We start from the raw sequence: 16928 nt of genomic DNA on the forward strand, positions 1-16928 counted from the left end.
AACCTTACTAGCATAGGTTCGATCATAAATAGGTTTAATCAAAATGGATTGGTGATTGATGAGGATATCTTTATAGTGGGTAATTGATTTTTCTGGATGCGTGGGAACAAAATGCCATCCAGGGCCAAAGAATGATTTAGCAAGTTCATTAACAGTTTGACTCTTGGGGTGACTAGGCTCTTTGAAAAAGAGGTTAGTAGTGGTTGGCTTAACATAATCAGATCGAGCAGACCTGATTGGATTAGCAGGAAATGGAGTAATTGAGACTGTTTGGCTAGGAGAAGCAAAAGGATTAGTAGCCAAAGCAGAAGAGTAATTAGGTCTTGGAATGTTACCAAGAACTTGGTAACGATTAATCATTTCAATGGGATGATATTGGGTTACTAATTCCAGGGGAGGAATAAAGGGAGGTTTATCAGAAGAAGGGACCAAAGCCTTGGAAAGAGGCCTTGGGCGAGACATTTGTTTATTCAAGAAACAATGGTTAGCAACAAAGATTATTAAAGATTAACAACCAGAAAGAAGATCTAAATAATTATGGTAGTAATCTAAACAGTTAATATAATCAGCAAGTAAATGGCGACGAGCTTGTATCTGGTGGTATATAATGTATTGGGCTCTTTTAGTAGTTTTTCTGGCTGATTTGAGATGAGCAATATGGTAAGAAACATGGTGTATCCGGGTTTTGTAATGGGTAATTTGGGATTTTAAGGTAGGGATATTTGGAGCAGTCATCACGCACTCACTCACTCACTCACTCACTCACTTACCCCCTTGTAAAAATTCCCGGGTAAGAAAATCAGGAATGAAATTTTGACAACCAGGTAAGTATTCAATATCAAAATCAAAAATACTTAAAATAGATTGCCAACGAGCAAAAATTTGCTTACTAGCAAGATTTTTAACATCTTTTTCCAAAACATATTTAGCAGATTTGCAATCAACACGAAGTAAAAACTTTTGATTTAAAATATCATCTTGAAATTTACTAATACATAAAACAGTAGATAAAATTTCTTTTTTAATAGTACTATAGTTTAATTGTGCTTTATTTCAGACACCAGAGTGATAACGAACAATTTGTTCAGATGATTGAGGAGTGACTTTCTGAAGAAGAATGCCACCATAACCAATATCAGAAGCATTAGTTTGAATAATTTTGAATGAATTTTCAGTAGGAATACCAAGGCAAGGAAGAGACTTAACATATTGTTTGACTTGTTTAACAATAGAAGTATGAACAGGAGACTAAGGAGGAGGATTATCCTTTAACCTATCAAACAGAGGTTGACATGTTTTCCTAAGATCTTTGTAGAACTCAGCAATGTAATTGAGGGAACCTAAGAACCTTTGTAATTCGGTTTCATCAAGAATTTCATCAGGAAATTTAGACGCAAACGCAATAGAGCGACTAATTGGTGAAATAGTATTGTGGTGAATATCATAACCTAAGAATCTAACTTTAGTTTGGAATAATTTAATCTTAGGAGCAGATATAACCAAACCATGACTTTTAATGGTGTAAAAGAATGCAGTTAAATGTTTCCAATGTTCACTAATTGATTTTGAAAAGATTAATATGTCATCTATGTAAACAATAGAAAAATGACTAAATGGGTTAAATATATCATTCATGATATTTTGAAATTCACCAGGAGCATTTTTTAATCCAAACGGCATTACATTTAATTCATAGTGACCAAATGGTGTAGTAAAAGCAGTTTTATATCTATCTTTAGGGTGAATTTGAATTTGCCAAAAACCACTTTTTAAATCAAATTTACTAAAAATAACAGCTTGACTAAGTCTTTTAATCAAATCTTTTTTTATTAGGAATAGGATATCGGATCCATTCTAAAACAGCATTTAATGGTTTATAATTGATGACTAGTCGAGAGACACCTCGTTTTAATTCAGCATTTTTATTAAAATAAAAAGCAGGACAAGACCATGGTGACTTACTTGGACTAATTATTCTATTGTTTAATAATTCATTAATTTCTTTTTTACACATTTCAAGTAATTCATGATTCATTTGAATATGTCTAGATTTAGTAGGAATTTGTTTTTCATTAAAATTCTTAATATATGGTAATGTTACTACATGCTTTTTCCTATGCCAAAATGCAGTAGGTAAAGTTGAACAAACAGTAGTTTCTAATTTTAATTTAAATTCATTAATTTGAGAAATAAGAATGGGATCAGTTAATTGCTAATCAATTCGTTTATAATTAATTTCTTCTTTAAGGAATTTTAAATGGCGAGTTAATCGATTAATAGTATGAGAAATAGAACAATCTTTTAATTGATTTAATTCTAACATTTCAGGTGGAGATAAAAATTTGAATGTAATAGGTTGTCCTAAGACATGAGTAGTTATTCCTTCACTAGATGTAGTAAATTGATATAATAAATAAATAAATAGTGTACCTAAAATAAGTTTATCAGTCATGTTTTTGACTAAAACAAATGAGGTTTTAAAACAAATATCATTTTGACAAACATGTACTTTAGGTAATTTATATTTAATATGCATTTTACTACCATTAGCTGAGGTTAACTTTTCATGACATTTTTCATAATATTTAGTAGGAAGTAATCCTTCTTGAATACAATTTAGATCAACACCAGTATCTATTAAAGCAATTAATTCTAATTTACCATCATTAACAACTATTGTGATTTTGGAATACCATTTTTGCATATATATTTTGTTAATGAGATTTAATCGTTTATCTTCAAGATTAGAGATTGAGAACGATTATCAAATAACAATCTATCAGGATTTGTATGATCAGAATCATGTTCAGAATTATGTTCAGATTCATTAGGGGATACATTATTATCTTGGAAAGTTTCTAGACTTTTATTAAGTTTTAATGTAATAATTTCATCTTCTAAAGTTCTATCTTTATTTTGTAAATCTTTAATATGTTGTTTAATTTGATTGATTTCATGTTGTAAATCTTGTAGTGTAATTTCTTTCTATTTATTTTTAAATCTATCTAAGGTTTTGGAGAAACTAATAATATGCTTATCAAACTTAGGCTTTTTATCAGAATGAAGTAATAAAGCTTTTAACTTATCAGTATATTTTTGTTTTAATTCTGGATCATCTAATCTACTAATTAATTCAATAAGAGCTAATTCTTCTTGATTTTGTTTAGTAAGAACAACTATTTGTTTAACTGGTTTACAACAAACATCATTGCATCCTAGGGTAGTATTATGATCAGAATCAGTACTAGGGGAATGATAATCAGATGAAGTATCAAGATGATTAGAAGACGAATCACCTATATGTTGATTTAATTGAAAGATTTCATATGATTGATTTTTGGAATCATCATCAATTTTTAATTGATTAACTTTATCTTTTAATTTTTGTTTTTCTTTACATGTATTAGAATAATGACCGTTTTGACCACAGTTATAACAAGTAATATCTTTATTAGATTTAGATTTTGGATGTGATTTTGACTTATAATATTTCTTTTTGGGTTTAGTACAAAATTTATCATTGGATTTGGAAGGTGAATGATTCTTGTTGTATTTAGTTGAATATTTGTAAGATGATTTGTGTTTATGTTTGGAATATTTATGTGATTTCCTTCGGGAAGGTGCTACAGGAGGTAATCCATATTGTTCACAGAAATTTTCTAACTCATATTTAGCTTTGTGTTTATCTTTATTAGCTTTCTGACTCAGTTTAAGATCTATGCACATTTTTCATCCTTCTTTTTGAATAGTGCTAATTATATCACCATATGTTAGATTATCATATTCAATAACACCAGTAGGTTGACTAAGAACATCTCTAATTTTGTGAGCAAATAAACTAGGTAATCCATTAATAAATTTTTCTTTCCAAAAAGATTTAGTGCAGTCTTCTCTTAACATAACTCTAGAGGTAAAAACATTTTTATACCATATAAAATCACTTAAGGTTGGACAGGTAAGATTACTAAGTTGATCATGTATGCGAGAATAGATATTAGTAGGGGTTCCTATAAAATGTCTAACTATTGTATAGATTAATGTATTAATACAATCAGGGTGATAATAACCAATAGTTTCATCAAAGATAGGCAAACCATTTTCATCTTTTTGATTGGCATGAATAATAGATTCACGTTGATCTTCAGTAAGGTATTTTTCCCACCAAGATTTGAGCATACTTGTAAAATCAGAGGTAATTAAAGAAACAATTTCAAGTTGAGAATATTGGGGATAATTGGAAAGGTAACTATTTGAAACAATAGATAAATGATTTAGTTTTTGAAGTATTTGATCTTCACTAAGACCATCAATATTCCATTCGTATAGTTTAGTAGCAGAAACAAAAAATTGATTAGAACGATTAGTTTCTTCGTATTGGAGATCAGGAGGAGTAGGTCGAGAATATCAATTTTTTGTAGTTTGGGGATTAAGTTTAGGATAATGGATTTTATTAAGAGTAAAGGATTGAAATTGTTGAGCTAATTGATTAATTTCATTATCTGTTGAATCAGTTGCAGATTGATTAGAATCAGTAGTGTCAATTGGCTGGTGATTTAAGACAGTAAGACCTTTATCTTTAGATGGCGAAGCTATATCAGTAGTAGATATTTTGGTAAATAATCGTTTAATAGCTTTGACAGTTACTTGATCATTGGTAACTAAACTAGTTCTTTTTGACCTATTAGTGGGTAGATTAAGCAAAGGTTGATCTAAAGGTTGTTTAGTGGAAGAGATTTGAACAGAATCCAAATTAGTTTCTATTTTATCTAATTGTTTACCAATTGTTTTCAAACATTGATTTGTATAATTGTTTTGTTCAATAACTTTTTTAATTTCATGGTCGGAACCAGGCAACTTAAAAGGAGAGGCTAGAATGTCAGATCCTTGGTGTTCAATAATTATATTTTCTAATGGAGGATGACTAGTAGTAACAGAGGTAGTTGGGGAAGTTTTCCATTTACGTTTGGTGATTGTATTAATCTTTTTGTAGTAATTGTTATAATATTCAAAGAAAGGCATTTCTATACTATATTCAATCATAGAATCATACCACTGTCTAGTTATTCGAGATTGTTGATTAGTGTCATATTTAGCATGATAAGCATGGCGTTGAGTCCTATTTTCTTTGGATCTAAAGTCAATAAGTAATTTATCAAGATCAGGTTTAAAGTGCTTTTTAATTGTCATTAATTGAGGATTAATAGGAGGTATAACTTCAAAATCAGTTTGGGTTGGTGATTCTTGAGATTCATCATCATCTTCAGGTAAATGGACAGGGTGTGAATAAACAGGTTTACTAAACTGAGAAGTTGTTGAATTATCAATTCCTTTGAGTTTATTATGGGAGGTTTGACCAAGATTGAGTTGACTATTTTTGCGAAATAAAGGAGTATTAAATATTTCATCTTCAGTTTCAACTTCAATGGGGACACTAGATGTACTATGTCTAGATGATTGACTATGATTAAATTTAATACGAACTGAACCATCAATAAATTACTGAATATCTTGGATATCTTGAATTGAAGATTGTTGTTGATTATGTTTGAAATTTTCATTGATAGTAATCCAGTGATCAGGGAGATTAATATTTTTCCATTCAATCATTTGAGGAATATTAATATGAGAATCAATACTACTACTTTGAATTAATAGGGTTTTATCTTTTGGACTTTTATGTAAAGCTTGAACATTTAAATTGGTTTTCATACATTTGTAATGAACTCGATAAACTAAAGCAATATTATGAACATTTTCTTTCATATTAGTAAATGAACCATTTAATTGAATATTTAGGGTTAATGCATCTAAAATATACAGATCACGTAAACTTAAAGTAAAATTAGGAAAGCAATTAAAATGTACTGGACCTTTATGAAGACCAGTTTCCATCATTCCCATTAAACTATCATTGTAATCTAGAAAACGAGCATCTCTTAAGCATAATAAAACATAAAGTATTTTTACCTTGCATAGTTAACGGTTTGATTCCAACTTGTATTAATCCTAAGTGAATAAAATTATGACCAGTTTTTAAATGTCTTTTAATTAATTGAGCATCAAATAATCGGCAGGTTTCCATGGGTTTCTCTAAAGCATATACTTGTTCCAATGTTTTAACATGCAAATTAACATGAAAAGTATTCTGTATAAAAGTAGTTTTATAAATTTTTTTGATAGATAACTTTGGTATATTCCAACTTAAATCAATTTTATCATTCTGTATTTCTACATCTTCTTCATTAATTACTAATCCTTGGTAAGGTATTGAGGGCAAAGTAGTTGACCTAGAACTGACTGATGAGTTACTTCTAAATAATCGATTCATTGTTCTTTTTAATTAATTTGTTTTATAGGAATCTTAATACATTGCCTAAATTTATCATGTTTTCACATACCTTGTATACATATATACCCTATCCGTAAACCCCCATGTCTAATATTGCCTTCCCTAAGGACTTACCTAAGACTTGGGCGAAAGTGGGTGACTTAAACAAGGTGGAAAGACACAGATAGAATTAGTGGCAGATTAAGATGATTGAAACCAGAGTAATCAAATAAACAATGGAAGGGATTAATTAGAAGTAGCAAAGCAGTTAGAAACAGATAACAACATAACTTGGCTCTGATACCAAAAACGCGGAAGCAGCAAGAAATGAAGAAATGGATTACGGAATCAGAGATGAACAAAATTGATACACAAATTAATTAACCAAAATCATTCTAATGGAGGATGACTAGCAGTAACGGAGGTAGTTGGGGTAGTTTTCTATTTATGTTTGGTGATTGTATTAATCTTTTTGTAGTAATTGTTATAATATTCAAAGAAAGGAATTTCTATACTATATTCAATCATAAAATCATACCACTGTCTAGTTATTCGAGATTGTTGATTAGTGTCATATTTAGCACGATAAGCATGGTGTTGAGTGCTATTTGCTTTGGATCTAAAGTCAATAAGTAGATCTCCTCATTTTCTTCGTTGGAAATTTATTTCCTTCATTGTTGGTAATGGTTGGTGGTGAACCCCCAATCGATGGTGGTCGTCAGTCATTGATTGCCAATAACTATATATCAGAAAGAGAAAAAGAAGCAAGATGCCCTGGTTCAATACTATTTATTTTTTTTTTTTACTGACAACTACATGTTTTTATTGTCAAATTACCTAAATAGCAACTAAAATTTACTCTAAAATTCCTGCAACAAATCTCATCAGTCACCAAATTCAACTAATGACGACCAAAATACCTACTACCACCAAAATAGTCATTGAGCCAAAATTTTTTAAAATATAAGTTTCGTGTTTTCCTGTACATAATTTAGGACACCTGCAAAATAATCCAAAACTAACACCATATCAAACATCAATATCAAATCTAAAACAAACCAACATAAGTATGAATTCTATACAATTCGAAACATTGAAACATAAGTACAAATGTAGATTCATCTGATGCATCCAAGCCACAAACCGATACAAAACATAGTGTCAAAATATATCTAAAAACACAAAACAAAACAAAATCCTTTCATGACAACCCAAGCCGTTCCTTGGAGCACTATCAAAATCACCCCCTAGCCCACCATCCAAGCCGCCCCTGGCTTACTTAGTCATTTATTGCCATCATTGTTTAGCACCACGTCATAAGTTATATGTGTGCCACGCTTGCTGGTTCAACATCCAGTCTCTACAACGGTTTGTGTAACAAGCCCACGGGGGGACCTCGCTACAGTTCGGACTCTCGATTTTGTGTCGCGGTTCTTAATCTTGAACCAAAGAGTCCAAATCTGGCAAATCGTTTTGAGAAACAGATTTTTGAAAAAGTAGTGCCAAACATGGACTGCTTTGCCAGATACAGAGTCGCCATCTAAATATTTTTAAAAATGGGAAATTTAGGAACCCCTGACTCGGTGCCGAAGGCCACATGTCCGTCATCACCGGAGTTGTCTCGGCTCGAGAACTTGGGTACGATCGGGGAAGGTCAGCTATGAGCACCCCCTTTCGCCCGGTCCGAAGACCGACCTCTACTAACCGTGATATCTGTTTTTGAAAACTTTATGTGTTCTTAAACCAATTATTTGCCTAGAATTACTATGTTATGCGTTTGCTACTCAAGTAGGCTAAAATATAGATTTTGCCACCCTCAAGTGGGCTTTTGGAAAAGATGGTTTTGCCACTATCCAGTGGGCTTAAAAATCGCAATTTTAACTCATTATCCCAACTTAAGCAATTTGACCTCCACCCACAGGCATTCAAGCAGTTTATCTCATGTAAGCACTTAGCCGCATGGCAAGCATACTGTTGTGGCAACACTCACACGCATGCTGGATGCTAAAGCAAAAATACTTACATCATACTCCGTGCCAAAATAGTAAACTAGTTAGCAAACATGCGTGTCCTAGTTCATGTTAAAAATGGCTAATGCATCACATGCAAAAATGCAATCTAGGCAGGCTCGGCTAACCCTGAAACATGGTATGTGAAAATGCACAATTATCACATATTCGGTTTAGAATTTGAAATACAAATGCGGTTAGCGTGATGTACCGAGCCTAATGTATGCAATACAAATGCATGGATGCACGCATGCATGGCATAAGGTATGCTAATTTCAAAAAATGCCCTAATCTACCATCATAAGCGGGTAAATAAAAGGGAAGAAAGAAATGGGGATTGGAAGACATACACACCACCCACACACACTTATTACATCTTTACCCTCACTCGGAGGGATCAAATAAATATTACAGTCCCAAAATAATAAACGAATAAAATTATTACAAGATTTCTAATTTAATTTAAAAGAAAAGATGGCAAAGGAAAGAAGAGGGCAGCCGCAGCCTCTACCTCGGGATGCGCGAATGGTGCATGCTCGAATCCGTCTCGCCCGAAAAACCCGTACTGTACTCCTGCCGCCTCTGTTTGTACTGCCTTGTCTTTCTGAAAATTGCCAAAGTACTGGAGCAAGTTCCTTGCATCCTGCAGAGCACCACCGGCCGGACAGAATTACCACCGGCACTTCACAATTCCCATCGGCATTTGTTGGATTCCTCGGCACTCCAGATAGTGCCGGTCGGCACTAAATTCTGCCGGTCGGCAGAAACTTCCTGCAGAAGACAATTTGACAGCAAACAGAGAACAGACAGTGCATGGCATGGAGTTTTTGGACACATGTAAGCATGGTCATACTTCCTATCATGTTTTGAACTCAAAGAAGCATGACCTTCAATCTTTGAGCCATCAATGGTGCATGGTGACTCAAGGGATCAAATTTGCCATTTAATGTAAGTATGTATGCAACAAACACAATGAACTCCGAAACCTTATCATGGTGAAGTCAAAGGCCTCGGGGACCGAAAGTTAAGACGCGTTACATCACTTGTGGTATGAACGCCCCTCAACTCTCACACTTGGTTTGACACCCCAAACCAAGTAATGCAATGCATGTTATGCAAAACATGGCTCAAAATGCAACATGATATCAACGTGCAAGGTATGCCAAGAATCATGCAACTAGTATGGCAAGCATGCAATATTAGACATATAAGACACAAATGTGATGTAAACACGGACACTTTGAGCAATAGAATTATCATGCTACAACAACATATGAAGCAACCATGCATCAATCATGAAGCAATCATGCAAAGATGGCTTAAAATGGCAAGGGGGCAGACCCTCACCCTCCTCAAAACAGTGGCCAAAAGTGTCCGATAGATGGGCTAATGTTCATGCCAACATGCAAGCCAAAAGTCCTATGGTTAAGGCACAAAAGGGAAACATTTCACTTTCATAAACATGACTACTCATGGCATGATTAAAACAAGTAAAAACAGAATTTTTACATGCAAAATGGGACCCCAAAACCTCCTAATATGACAGCTAAAGTACCTCCCATGAAACAAATGCACTAAGGCTCACTCCTAGGCATAAGAGGACACACCCTCAAGGCATGAAAGAGGTTATGCATTCACACATACAAACATGATTCTTGGGTTAAAATGTGGTCCTTGGTGATGTTAAAATCATGAGGGTAATCACAAACATGCATGCTAGAAGTCAACATGCTCAAAGCTTTCAAGCCAAAATACAAAGCAACCCTAACTAACATATCAAGCATGGTCAAATGGATAACCAACAAACTTTAAGCATGGAAAAACAATACTAAAAGCTTCATGGAACTAAGCCAACATACACAAGAATCATGGCCTAATCATGAGATGTACTTCTAAGCAAAATGGAGCAATACAAAACAAGTATTACAAGCATACAAGGAGGCACAAATCCGACCAAAAACAGAGGTTACATATGACCTAAAATACCTAAAAAAATTCTGAAATGAGGCCAAGGATCATCAAGCACACATGCTACCTTTTTGGGCCCAAAAAGATGGAAACAAACCATGAAGGGAGAGGGGTGTCCCTCCCCTATACAAGACTTCAAACCATCTCTTTTTGACACTAAAATACACTGATTTTCAGTGGTCAAAGGACCAAAATACTGAAGTGGACAAAACCTTATGAAAGAGGCACCAAAATGGATCAAACAAGGCTTAGAAGGGGGAGTTTGCACTCAAACCACAAAATGACCTTAATGAAAGTGCTAGAGCAGGAAAATACAAGCCCTTTTTATGTTATACACAAGAGCTAAAACAACAAGCTAGATAGGTAAAAAAAACTATTGCAAGTTTGGGGAATATAAATCAAAAAGCTCACCCTTGAAGAACCTTTGAAGAACAAATGGTCTAGCCTCCTTCTTTGGATCAAAACCAGTCCAAAAACTCAAGAAACAACCCCCCAAGTCCCTCAATCTCGGAGTAAGGTGTAATGGTGTGTGTAATGGTGCAAAAGTAAGGTAAAAACCACCTTTTGAGCTAAGAAACACACACAAAGGAGGAGAGAGGGGGAGGTATAGAGATAATATGTATCTATATCTCAAAGGTCTGGTTTTTGGTTGCAAGAAGCTAACCGAGATCAAAGAGGAAGACCCCCCTCTTATAAGACTCCCTCTTGCAAAGCTTATTCAACAAGCTTGCTTAGAGGGAGATCCCTCCATACACGTGTATGGAGGGGGGAAGAGTTGGTGCCAGCTATCACAGCTGGCACAAAATATCTCCATAAAGTGGATGAACAGTGGTCGGCTGCCCAAAAATGTCATTTCGACAAAAAACAGTGCCGACCGGCAACAAACTATGCCGACCGGCAATAAAGTGTGCCGACCGGCAAACAAAGGTGCCGATGGAAGAAAAAGACCAGCCGGTGGCCTCCAGCCACTGCCGGTGGTGTGTGGGGAAGCCTCATAAGGCATTCCCTACCTCTCAAAGGCAAGATGCAAGTGTTTGGTGCAAAACCAGACACTAAACGGTTGAGTTCGGAGATCCTGAGGCAGGGCACACGAGCCGAGACCTCCGGGAACTCTAAACGAACACATACATGGATGATCACCGAGTGTTCAAACGGTGACGTCCAAGTCTTGAGGACGGTCAAAAATGGGGTGTCTACAGTTGCCCCTCTTTGACAGAACTCGAAAGTCATAACAATGACGGGAGTGAATGTCAAAGCCCAGAGACGACCCATTTTTGACAAGGCCGAAGACTCAGACAAACATGCAAGCCAATCAAGATATGCGCCCGAAGGTAGGGGCAAAATGCAAGACAATGCAGAGCCGAGCATAACTCATGATCATGCAAAGAAAGCTGTAACGAAGCATACATGCGATAGTTTTAAGCTAGCATACACCAAACTACACTACAATGCAGAAAGGATGTAAGAGAATTATGCAACTCTCAATACGTCTCACTCGGGAGATACAATACCTGTGCGGCTCGTCCGGTTACACCAGCCTTAAGTGAACCGTACATACAATATCGTGCCTAAAAAGAAAACAAACTTAACAAGTACAATGTCGTTAGCAACGTGCATGACAATGCAAGAATAGTGGTGTACTCGAAATGCGTGACAGCGCAAAGCAAGTGGAGAGCATAACAATGCTGTGAAGATACAAATAGGTACGTGGAGCAAGCGGTCTATGCAGGCGGCGAAATTGGTCATAAGCACGCGGTCTACGCAGGTAACGAAACTAACAAGCGGTCTACGCAATTAAAACATGCGGTCTACGCAGGTGATGAAACTAAACATGCGGTCTACGCAATCAAAACATGCGGTCTACGCAGATATTGAAATTAAACATTCGGTCTACGCAAGTAATGAAATTAAACATGTGGTCTACGCAATCAAAACATGCGGTCTACGCAGGTATTGAAATTAAACATGCGGTCTACGCAAGCAAAACATGCGGTCTACGCAGGTATTGAAATTAAACATGCGGTCTACGCAGGTAAAGAATGATTACAAACATGCGGTCTATGCAAGTATTGAAATTAAACATGCGGTCTACGCAATCAAAACATGCGGTCTACGCAGGTATTGAAATCAAACATGCGGTCTACGCAATCAAAACATGCGGTTTACGCAGGTATTGAAATTAAACATGCGGTCTACGCAATCAAAAACATGCGGTCTACGCAGGTATTGAAATCAAACATGCGGTCTACGCAAGTAAAGAATGATTACAAACATGCGGTCTACGCAAGTATTGAAATTAAACATGCGGTCTACGCAATCAAAACATGCGGTCTACGCAGGTATTGAAATTAAACATGAGGTCTACGCAAGCAAAACATGCGGTCTACGCAGGTATTGAAATCAAACATGCGGTCTACGCAAGTAATGAAAGGATGTACCATTACATAGCATAATTGAAACAATTTGCGGAGTTCACAAAGCATGAAAAGGATACGGGGTGGGACATTCTTCGCACGCATCGAGCGTTGCTCGCCGAAGTTGTGGCCTGAGGTTAACTCAAAGGTTCACGTTTCAAAGGTGTGATTTCCCGTATTGTGAGGGCGTCCAACGACGTGGTTGACCCGAACAAAGATGCGGAAGGTGTGTTAACGGCAAGGGGAGTTTCACCGGTATCAATTCTGATACTTGGCTACCCTGCCATTCTGCGCTTTATTTTCCTTTTTACTAGTAGCTTAAGCACATTGCACTGCCTTAGGCAGGTTTTATTCTTTTCAAAAGTTGCACATTTTGCAAAACACGTGATGGGAATGAAATAATCCATTTTGTTCAAAAGATGTTGTATTTGTGGATTTTCTGCGCATCGCATCGCAGGGTATCACACCACAAATGTGAACGAAATTGAACTCATTTTGGAAATTTGCGATCGTAATAATCAGGTAGTGAACCGACTTACAACTCGATAAGCAAAACAAAGACACGATGCAACCAAACAAGTGTGAATACAATTCGATAAACAAATCAAGAGCTCAAAGAGAGCGGAATACAACTCGATAAGCAAATGTTCAAAAACTCGACAAGCAGACAGCCGTGGCTCCGCAAGAACCGATCGCCAGGGAGGGGTCGGAGGTGGTGGAGTTCCCCAATTCTTAGCATAAACAGCTCAGGAAACCAGAAGGAAGTCCACCGGCATGGTGTAGGGACCACCGGCTGCAGGGAATGGCTACCGGCCATATGTCTGTTTTGTCGGCAAACTAAAATGGCCGGTCGGCAGATTTTTTTGGCCAGCCGGCACTAAACGAGGGGGACCACCAGAATGTTGACACCTGTCCCCCACTCAACCTTATCTCCTACAAAAGATCCCTGCTTCGTAGTTTTTCTCATTTTCACACTGATTTGCTCCAATGGAAGAGTTTCTTGCTCAAAATCTCACAGCTTGGATTGCTAGCTTGGATGGCTCGGAAAAAGTGAATTTCCGGGGTTTTGGCATAAATACACTATTCACTTTGGGTCGTACACCCTTGCACTTCCCGTTTCTTCATGCTGCGGCAAGGTTTTGGAATCCGGTGACACATGTCTTTAGCTTCGCTGGGCAAGAGATGTGTCCTACGTTCGAAGATTTCCGAGCTTTAATGGAGTCCAAGCGCGACGAGGAGCTCCTGCCCCAACTTAATTTTTGTCATGCCCAGTCCTTAGGGCGCATGTGCGGACTCAGCATGCGCGATGCTCGGTCTCTGATGGGTGACGGGATGTTAGACATTCCGAGTTTGGCCAATCGATTTTCTGATGCTGGTGATCGCAACAACCATCGCTGGCAAGGCTTCCGACGGCACGCCCTCTGTTTGTGCATGCTGTCCCATTTCCTGTTCGTCTCAGGGTCTGGAGGGGCTAGTATCCGGTTGACTGAGGTTGCCCAAGGCTTGAAGGAGGGCAAGAGCTGTATTGCCATGGCTTTGGCCGAGACGCTAATGGGCTTAGACGCCTTTTATCGTCATGAGACGTCTAGATTGGCGGGGAGTCCACTACTACTACAGGTAATGTTTCCCACCCAATCTCGCATTTATGTATTGCTCACATCACTCGGCCCTCGAGCTCGGTCTTTTCTCACAAAAACCCCATTCTCACTCTTCTCTCCTCGTACATCTCTCTATTCTTTAATCTCTCATTTTTCAATCCCTCCCCAGGTGTGGCTGATGGATAAACTGCAGGTTGTGGACTCCTGTCCCGCATATTCAGCTCGCGGCTACTTCTTCCGGCATCGTCTAGTCAATGCCTTGGATGAGGGATGGTGGTTCGCTTGGATGTGCCACTTGTCCGCAGACCGTATTGCTTGGCGGTGCCCTTGGCTGAACCTTCCGGCAATGAGTTACAATATGCCTCGGCAGACTGGGATTCAACTGGTTGGTCTCACTCACTGTGTATTCTATTTCCCATTTCGGATTCGACGCCAATTTGGCCATGATCAGACCTGCCCGCCAGAGGGGATAGAGTATCCTGCTGTATTCCCAGCCCGGGGCGCGCAGCTTGCTTGGCAGGCCACTACGTGGAGGATGAGATAAATCCTGGCCCCCGCTCCTACTTTCAGTTGCACTTTGTCTGACGAGTGCATAGATTGGCTCAATGAAGAAGCACAGATCGGGCCCAGCTTGGCATCAGAGGCTTCGACCAGCTCCGGGGGGGGGGGGCGCAGGAACACCTGACTTGACTATGCCCCAGATTTATTGCTTTATTAGTACTTTCAAATTTTCTTTTATGAATGTAATAAAAAGCAACTTCAATTGTATGTAAGAGCAGGAGAACTCTGTTTCGAAATCAAAGAAATTGAAGGTTGTGGCACTGAAAATTTTCCACCTTGGTCCAAAAATGGTCAAAGTTGTAAAAAGATTATTTGAACAAAGTCAGCTTATATTAAAACTTTTCAAAGATATTTTTGATGCGGATCAGAACAGGACACGCCTGAGATCTGTCGCTCGAGATGCACAACCCCAGATTCCTGCAACTGGAAAGTTGCCCCTAGTCTGAAGAGCGCCGCAGCACTGCATATCAACGGAAAGTTGCCCCAGTCTGAGTGGCACTGCACTGGAGATTCCGACGGACGCTGATGGACAAAGATGACTGAGATGATCAAATGGACAAAGTTGATCGGGGAAGTGTTATAGCTGAACTTCAGGATGAAGCTGCCTACGTATCCCAAACATGGGAATCAAGCCTCACGTAGTTCCGGCTGGGGTTCACTCGAGTATTTTCACTCTCCTTTTGCGCTCTAACTTTTGCCAAGGCCGCCCTTTGCGGGTTTTCAGCCTTGCGAGCTCAGTTTTTATATTTTTTGTGTGCTCTAACTTTTGCCTAGGTCGCCCTTTCGGGTTTTCGGCCTAGCGAGCCTCTCAAGGATAGTATTTCTTCAACTTGTCCATGTTGATCGGTTGAGAGAATTCTAAACCATCTAAGTCCATCAAAACCACAGCTCCACCTGACCAGATAGCTTTGATGATGTAGGGACCAGTCCAATTGGGTCTGAACTTGCCCCTCGGGTCGTGGATGGGTGCTCGGTTGTCTTTGAGTACCAAATCTCCTTCCTTTAGATTTCTGGACTTAACCTTCTTGTTAAAAGCCCGAGCAATCCTGCACTGATAACTTTGAACGTGGTACAGTGCTTTCAGCCTTCTTTCGTCAAAGAGCATAAGTTCCTCGAACCTGCTCTGCTGCCAATCTGCCTCAGCTATCTGACACTCGGCCAATACCCGTAAAGACGGAACTTCAATCTCAATAGGTAGAACAGCCTCCATTCCATAAACTAACGAATACGGAGTTGCTCTGGTAGAAGTTCTAATTGAAGTCCTATAGCCCCACAGAGCAAACGGCAACTTATCTGGCCAATCTCGATAGGTCTCCACCATTTTCCGCAGTATATGCTTGATGTTCTTGTTGGCGGCCTCAACTGCTCCATTGGTTTGCGACCGGTACGTAGATGACTTGTGAAAAGCCACGTTATACTTTTCCAACAAGTCGATCACTTCTTTCTTAAAGTGGGATCCATTATCCGAAATGATCTCGTTTGGTACCCCGTAGCGACAAATGATGTTGTTTCTGATGAACTTGGCGACGTGTGACGCTTTCAACACCGCGTATGATTGGGCCTCGACCCACTTTGTGAAATAATCTATCGCTACCAGGATATACTCATGTCCATTCGACCCCTTCGGGGTAACAGCTCCGATCACATCAATCCCCCACACGGAAAATGGCCACGGGGACGTCATGTTGTAAAGCTTGGATGGTGGGATGTTCATACGGTTTGCGTGGATCTGGCATTTGTGGCATCGCCGAACAAAGCCAATACAATCCTCCTCCATGGTCGACCAGTAGTAACCCTGCCTGAGGATCTTTCTGGCCAACATTACTCCACTCATGTGCGCACCACACTCCCCTCCATGAATAGCCTCCATTAGGCGCTTCGACTCTTCAGCTTCTACACAGAGCTTATGCATTCCCAAATGACCCCTTTTGTACAGTTTACCCCCGCAGATGATGAACTGAACAGCCATTCTCCTGATCGCCCTCTTATCCTTGGCATTTGCCCCTAGTGGGTACGTCTCCTTTTCCAAGAAGTTCCAAATATCGTAATA

The sequence above is a fragment of the Camellia sinensis genome, chromosome 3, assembly GCF_055761805.1.
Source record: "Camellia sinensis isolate YWXY chromosome 3, ASM5576180v1, whole genome shotgun sequence".
In the NCBI taxonomy this organism is placed as follows: Eukaryota; Viridiplantae; Streptophyta; class Magnoliopsida; order Ericales; family Theaceae; genus Camellia; species Camellia sinensis.